Here is a 6,780-nt window from a genome sequence, read left to right as displayed (position 1 = left end):
GATTCTATGAGACTAGTTAATCTGCAGAAGTCCGTCAGTCAGAAATGATCTAATAAATTTTGGTGTTAAGTGCAGCTGGATTTGAGCACCCTTACTGTGTGAAACAAAACTTTTTAGTTCTGCTAGCTCCAGTTCAAGAAAATTATTTTTAAACCACCAACGTGCTTTGGAGATTGTCATACACCTAGAAAAGCTGCAGAAGGATAGCTAAAATAATCGGTTATTTCAGGCTCCTGAATGAGAATAAATTTGACCAAGACCACAGATGTAAGGTATAACTGAAGAATAGAAAGTCAAGCAGAGTTCCAACACTAGAACAATCTAAAGTTAGGTTTAGAACAATCTAGAGTAGGCTGACTATAAGTATGTCCAAAGGGAACTTGGCTAAATTGATGAGTCTTTAAGTAATGGGTAAGTGTCCATGTTGACTTTTTGGACTGACCAAATTATGCTATTTATCAGTGCCTGAAAGGTTACACTAGTTGACTTTCACTGTGATTTTTGTTTTTTCACATTCTCCTGACTGAATATTAACTTTTCATCTGTTCTGAGAGTGGAAGTGTAGTCCAAAGTGGGCCTTACCAATATCTGGAATTTGAAATACAGAAGAACATGTACTGTAGGAATCCAGTGCTCTGATCTTCTTACTGCCTCGATTAAACAGTTACCTTGAGGTTTTCCAAGTAGCATCGGGAGAATTAGTTGTGTAGTGCTTTTAAAACACCTTGAGTTACTTTAAAGGAGGTGCTGTTATAAATAGAACATAGCATTTATAATAATTATTTGGAGAGTTGCTTGATCCATAATCCATTTTTATTTGGTTTGTCATAAAATATACCTATCTTTAATACAAATAAGTAGTTAAATACTGGAGAAATAAGTAAGGAAAGGCTGGACTGAGTAACAGTGTATTTATATAGTGATACACACGCACACACACACTGTGTGTGTGTATATGTGTGTATGTGTATATATTTGCGGCGTGACCATCCCCCTTTGGGGGGTGATTTCTCGTTTTCTGTCTGTCTTTCTCTGTCTGTCTGGAGAGTGCACGCGCCCTATAGCGAAAACCTCTGCCCCCCCCAAAAAAATAGTATTTTTTTTTTCTTTTTTCTTTTTTTTGAGAGGATTTTTGCTATAGGTCACGTGCACTCTCCAGAAAGACAGAGAGACAGAAAGCAAGAAACCATCCCCTGGGAGGATGGCCACGCCGCAATCCCTTCTCCTCCATTCTCCTCTTGGGATCTGGGGCACACACACACACACCCAGCTTGAGTTTAAGCCACTGGGTCCAGGACTCAAACCGCAGTCGACTACGTGGGAGTCCAACGACGTAGCCATTACGCCATCTGGTGGTCCCTATATATAGTACTTTGAACTTTTTTGTGTTAATTTTTTATTTACTTGACCATAAATCTCAGATTTTCTCCTATATTGATATATTATTTAATGTGTTGGTTGATTAAGGAACTAGTTTTTTTTTTTTTAAAGGAAGTAAAAGGTATGTAATTTAGAATATTATTTTGGAAACTACTGGAATTAGAAATATAAAATAACTATTTTTTCCTTACAAAATAAGTTTTGAGTTTATTTAAGTTGCTCTGTTGCTCTAAATTAGACTTTTATTACTACTTTCAGTAAGGGTTGTAAGGATTACCCTTTTGGTTTTTCTCTAATTTGGAATCTTATGATATTTCACTGTTTTATATTTAGTAAGTGCCAATAGATTATTCATTTACTTAGAAGGTCACATATACCAGAGAAGATCAGTGAAACTTTAGATACTTGCTGCCAACTCATCAAAACTTTTTTTAAACTAATAACGGTGGTATTCAACAAATCTTAAAAATTAGACTTTTTAAAAAAGAATTATTTATTAATTTTATTTGTTATCATTTTAAAATTTGCTATAGGAACCTGCACTTGAGAGAAAGAGAGTGAGAAAGCAAGCTGCCAGTGCTAGGACTCTAATGGTAGACCATGTGGGAGTCCAGCACCCTAACCACCATGCCATCTGCTGGTCCCCAAATTAGACATTTTAAAAAATGTCATTGTCAATTGAATATATATTTTAAAAAAAACTGGTTGATTTATTGTCAAATGTGTACAACATAATGTAATGTTCAGTGTTAAAGATGAATATGAGCATATCTGTGATGTGACAATTACATACTGTATGCATGTCTGAGAAACCATACTGTACGCTACAACAATTTTTTTTAATTAAATGTTTTTCATTTAAGGGAGGGGAATAGTTACACTTTTTCAGTTTATTATTGTTATAACCACATGAAATAAGTGATTTTATTTTCTATTTTAGAGATGATGAAACTGGAACTCTGGTATGTTGAGTATAATGAAAACAGAGAATAAAACTATCTGTCCTAAAGTGGAGCTTCATTCCAAAGAACATGGTTTCCCTCCTCTACCAGACTGTAGTCCTTTCTATAAATATATTGTGAGACATTTTAGTTCCTCTGTATGAATTACCTTTCAAAAATTGTACATAATTAGCTTATTAGGCAGGGTCTATGTGTGTTCACCAAGAAGAAAAAGGAGAGAGAGAAAAGCACCCCAAGTAGGGTATGATCTTGCTGCCATTTATTTCCTTTATTTCTCTTTCCTATCAGAGTTTGAGCATGCACACACATGGCCCTGGCATGGTTTTCAAGCCATGGGCTGGATTAGAACTGTGGTAGGCCAGTGGGATCTGGCTCCTAATGCACAGAGCTTAACTACTGTGTAGGAGAGGCAGCCCTAAATAATAAACTTTTGAGTTACATTCTCTCTTTGTTATCTTGTTCTTAATTATTGGATTTTTGGAAAAGTCATGATGCATTTTTGCATAGAAAACAGAAAAATACTTCATGACTTTTCCGACAACCCAAAAGTTTGCTTTCTTTTGGTATCTGAAGCCAAAAAGTAATGTTAGTTCAGATTTTCATTCATTTTATATATCCCTCTGGATAAAGAAGAAAAAAAAACTTAAGAAATCGATTCATAATCAGTTTTTAAAAGTCATTCAAGCTGTCTTGATTAACAAGTATTATGCTGACAAATGCTCAAAGATAATTTTTGTTTTGTGAATCCTAGAATTTAAAATACTTCCTAAGGGCCCGTACACTCTCCGGCTATGGCTATGCATATTTTTTGTAACTGTATTCGCCATATTCTTTACTGTGATAATTAACGCAAGAGATTCTATCACCAATATTTTTAAAATATGTTTTAATGCACATTTTCCATTTTTGACTATTTTGAATTACTTTTTCTCCCACAAATGAAATTATTTGGCATCTTTGGGCTGAGACCAACAGATGGCGTATTGGTTACGTGGCTTTACTCTCACATGTCATGTGGTTGTATTCCCACATGTTCGACCATGGTTCAAGTCCCAGACCTGGAGACTTGAAATTCATACCAGGCATGTATGTGTGCGTGCCTGCCTAAATTCCCAAAAAGAGAATGCAGGAGGAGAGATTGCACCATCTGGCCATCTTCCCTGGGGGTGGTGGTGTTGATGGTGATTTCTTACTTCCTGTCTCTCTGTCTCTCCAGTGAGTGCACACACCCTATAGTAAAAATCCTTCCTCTCCAGAAAAAGAAATGGAGTCTCAAAAGGACGAACAGACAGGTTCCTGTGAATATTTTGTGGAGTAAATGAGTACAAACACTGATTTGTATGCTGTAGAGAAAGCCTAGAACTGTTTTGTTTGTAACTTGACCTATGCTCAGTGGGTGGATACACTTGGCTTGACTGTAATCTTGCACAAAATGTCTGTTAGTTGTTTGGGAAGCTATTAAGTGAAACCTGAAATAAATGACTTTAAAACCATTAATTTTATTAAGTTTAAAAGGGAGATAATCCACTCCCTTTGCTGAACATAAATCTTTAATAAACTAGAGACTATGACCACTTTAACTTTTTACCTCTATTGTTGTCTTAATTGGTTAACACAAAGGTTCAAAGTCTGAAGTTCATCTTTTATAGGTTTCTGGTTCAGTAAATAAAGTGTGTTTTTTTTTTTTTGCAGCCAAAATAATTAGCTTTTTGAAGCTCCTTTGGCATCCACTTCTAGTGGAATCAAAATCTTCAAGATTGGGTTCTAATGTTCTGTTTTCTTATCTTTTACTTGATAAATTATAAAATTCAAAATTCAGATTATGCACACACACACACATACACACACTTTTTGGAAATGTCACATATAGCAGTTTGAACATGTATGTGTATACTGTGCTAAATATTCCTAAACCAAACATACGGGGTACTTTAAAAAGTTCATGGAAAAATAGTATTACAGTATGAGTTTATATTAGTGCAAGATGTTTGAAATCCATGCATAGTTTTTTTTTCACAACGAGCACTTTCATGAACTTTTTGAAGATCCCCAGGACACTCTATAATTTTCACTAGTGAACTGTTTTATCAGCGCACCAGGATCATTTCCTATCAATTTTCCCTAAGGATATTTATTTACATGACTTCTAACAGTATAGACTCTTTCTGCATATTTTTGTTCTTTATGAAATCATGTACCATTCCTGTTTGTGCCTAACAGCTTCCATTCAATAGGGAGAATCATCCATATATACTTGTAATCATCACCAAATTCAGAAAGACTCATGGACACTATGGGAACATGTGGGAGGTTAAAAAAGTTGAAAATTGATTTTAAAGAGTAAAGGAGATTGTTTCATTGCAGGTAAAAGTCACTTGCATGTTTATGCTATTAAACCACTAAACACCTTTTGTGGGGTTTCCTACTCAACTATCTTTTTCTGCAATTCTGGTAGTTTGGTATAATACTGTTTCTGCCCAAAGCCAAAGATATTTGGAATTCTGTAAGTTACAGCCTCTTTTGCCTGTCCTTTTATCGGAAAGAAGGTGGAGACAAAGAACTAAGTATCTTTTTGACCTGAAGTTTTCAGTCAGAAGATTTGGGTGTTAACAGATTCTAATTTCTGTGATGCTTCTTAATACCTTCTCTGAGCTTCATAGTGACCCACTTTTCAATGAGCCCTACCCAGTTTTTGACTTTGTTTTAATTTTAAAAAGCTACATTGAAAGGTTTATAATGTCACAGATTGCTAGTTTTACGGCTGTTCAGTGAATATTTGGGTGCAGTTGATCTTCTTTGTGCTTCCGTAGCTTTTTTAAAGATTGGAGACGTTGCCATGATGGAGGCAGAGTGCCCGTATTTGTCTAGATTTTCTTTATAGAACCTTTTCTCTTTGTTAATCACAGTTGTTTAGTAGCTACAGATTGTCAATGGGGAGTCAGGAAGATGAAGGAATCAAATTCCATAGGTAATTTACCACTAAGGATTTGTTTGCTCCAAGGCATCTCTGTCTAATTTATTTATGCTCTTACATGTGTAGGCATCATTTTACTTTTTTTTTGGGGGGGGAGAGGTTTTCGCTATAGGGTGCGTGCGCTCACCAGACAGACAGAGAGAGACATAGAGACAGAAAGCGAGAAATCAACCCCCGGAGGAGATGGTCACGCTGCAATCCCTTCTCCTCCATTCTCCTCTCGGGATCTTGGGCATGCACGCACGCACGCACGCACGCACACGCGCCCGGCGTGAGTTTTAAGCCACCGGGTCCGGGACGTGAACCGCGGTCGACTACGTGGGAGTCCAGCGACATAGCCATTACGCTAACTGCTGGTTCCCTCATTTTACTCTTTTCAAAAGATTGTTCTCTTTATGAGGCTTTAGCTTATTGATAGATAATTTGTATTTCATTTGCTCTTGCTCCCATACATTGTTTTTCTACCATGAAAGTAATTGTTTATGTACAGTGTTTGTGGTCTCAGTGTTAAATTATATTTACAGTTCTGTCTTCTCTGCTTGACAGATAAATAACATTTGGGGAGAATATCATAACCATTGATTTAATTTACAAATTGATTTAGAATGAAGTACTTTGTAAATGAAACTAAGTTGAACCCATGGTTTGGCTTCTGTTTTTGTTTTTGTTTTTCTACTTGAAATGTTATTGAAGAAACTATGTTTTAAAGAGAGACAGTGGTGTATTTAAATGTAGAAAATAGTGGATTATTCCACAGATTGCTTATCACATCTTAGGACAGAAAATGAAAGCATTTGGAAAACAGTGTGGTTACTGTTTTTAGCATTTGCATATTTAATAGATATTGTCAAGGTTCGAATTCCTTATTTCCTAATCTTGCCTCTTTATAATTAAAATTTATACATGCATATGTAGGTTGAGTGTTTGAAATACTACTGTTAGGTGGATGAGTCAAGATATAAATTGAGGCCTGTTAATCTCCAAAAACAGCTTTCTCAAAACTTATGCTTTATCAGATTTTTACTTTTTATGTTTTCACCATTAGATACTTTACTTATCAAAAATTTATTTTGGCTACTTTCCAGGTAGGGAAGATACCATGATCACAAAGGTGGTTTTCCCAGGCCGAGACTTATCCATTGCACTCCGGTTGAGCTGACCCTTGCAATTTCCCCAAATGTGGGAAACTTGATAGCATAATTTGTGGTAGTGAGTAGAGGACTGTGTTCTCACTCTACCCTGATTAAAAAAAAAAAAAAAATGTATATGGTGTGAGTTAGGGGATTTTGCTTTCAATATATTTCTGTTTTTCCAAACTGGAATGTTTTCATGATCAAGTATAACATTTTTCTAAACATCACTGATTTATTCATTCATTGATTCATTCCACAAGAGAAATAAGAGAGAGAGGGCATCTCCTCCAGGTTCTTGATGTGGAGAAGCATCCCAGACTTCAGCCAGTCC

The 6,780-nt window shown here is 35.8% G+C and overlaps 1 non-coding gene across 1 annotated transcript; it reads left to right on the top strand.

Moving 5' to 3' along the window:
* The first annotated feature begins 6,390 nt into the window (after positions 1 to 6,390).
* Positions 6,391 to 6,554, top strand: LOC114007968 (U1 spliceosomal RNA). Its single transcript, XR_003549538.1, has one exon. It is a non-coding gene; the product is annotated as a U1 spliceosomal RNA (small nuclear RNA).
* Positions 6,555 to 6,780: the final 226 nt, after the last annotated feature.

The sequence above is a fragment of the Tupaia chinensis genome, unplaced genomic scaffold (genome assembly GCF_000334495.1).
Source record: "Tupaia chinensis unplaced genomic scaffold, TupChi_1.0 Scaffold000265_1, whole genome shotgun sequence".
Taxonomy (NCBI): Eukaryota; Metazoa; Chordata; class Mammalia; order Scandentia; family Tupaiidae; genus Tupaia; species Tupaia belangeri.
Note: the sequence above shows the minus strand (reverse complement) of the source record. Positions and strands in the feature narration are given on the sequence as shown.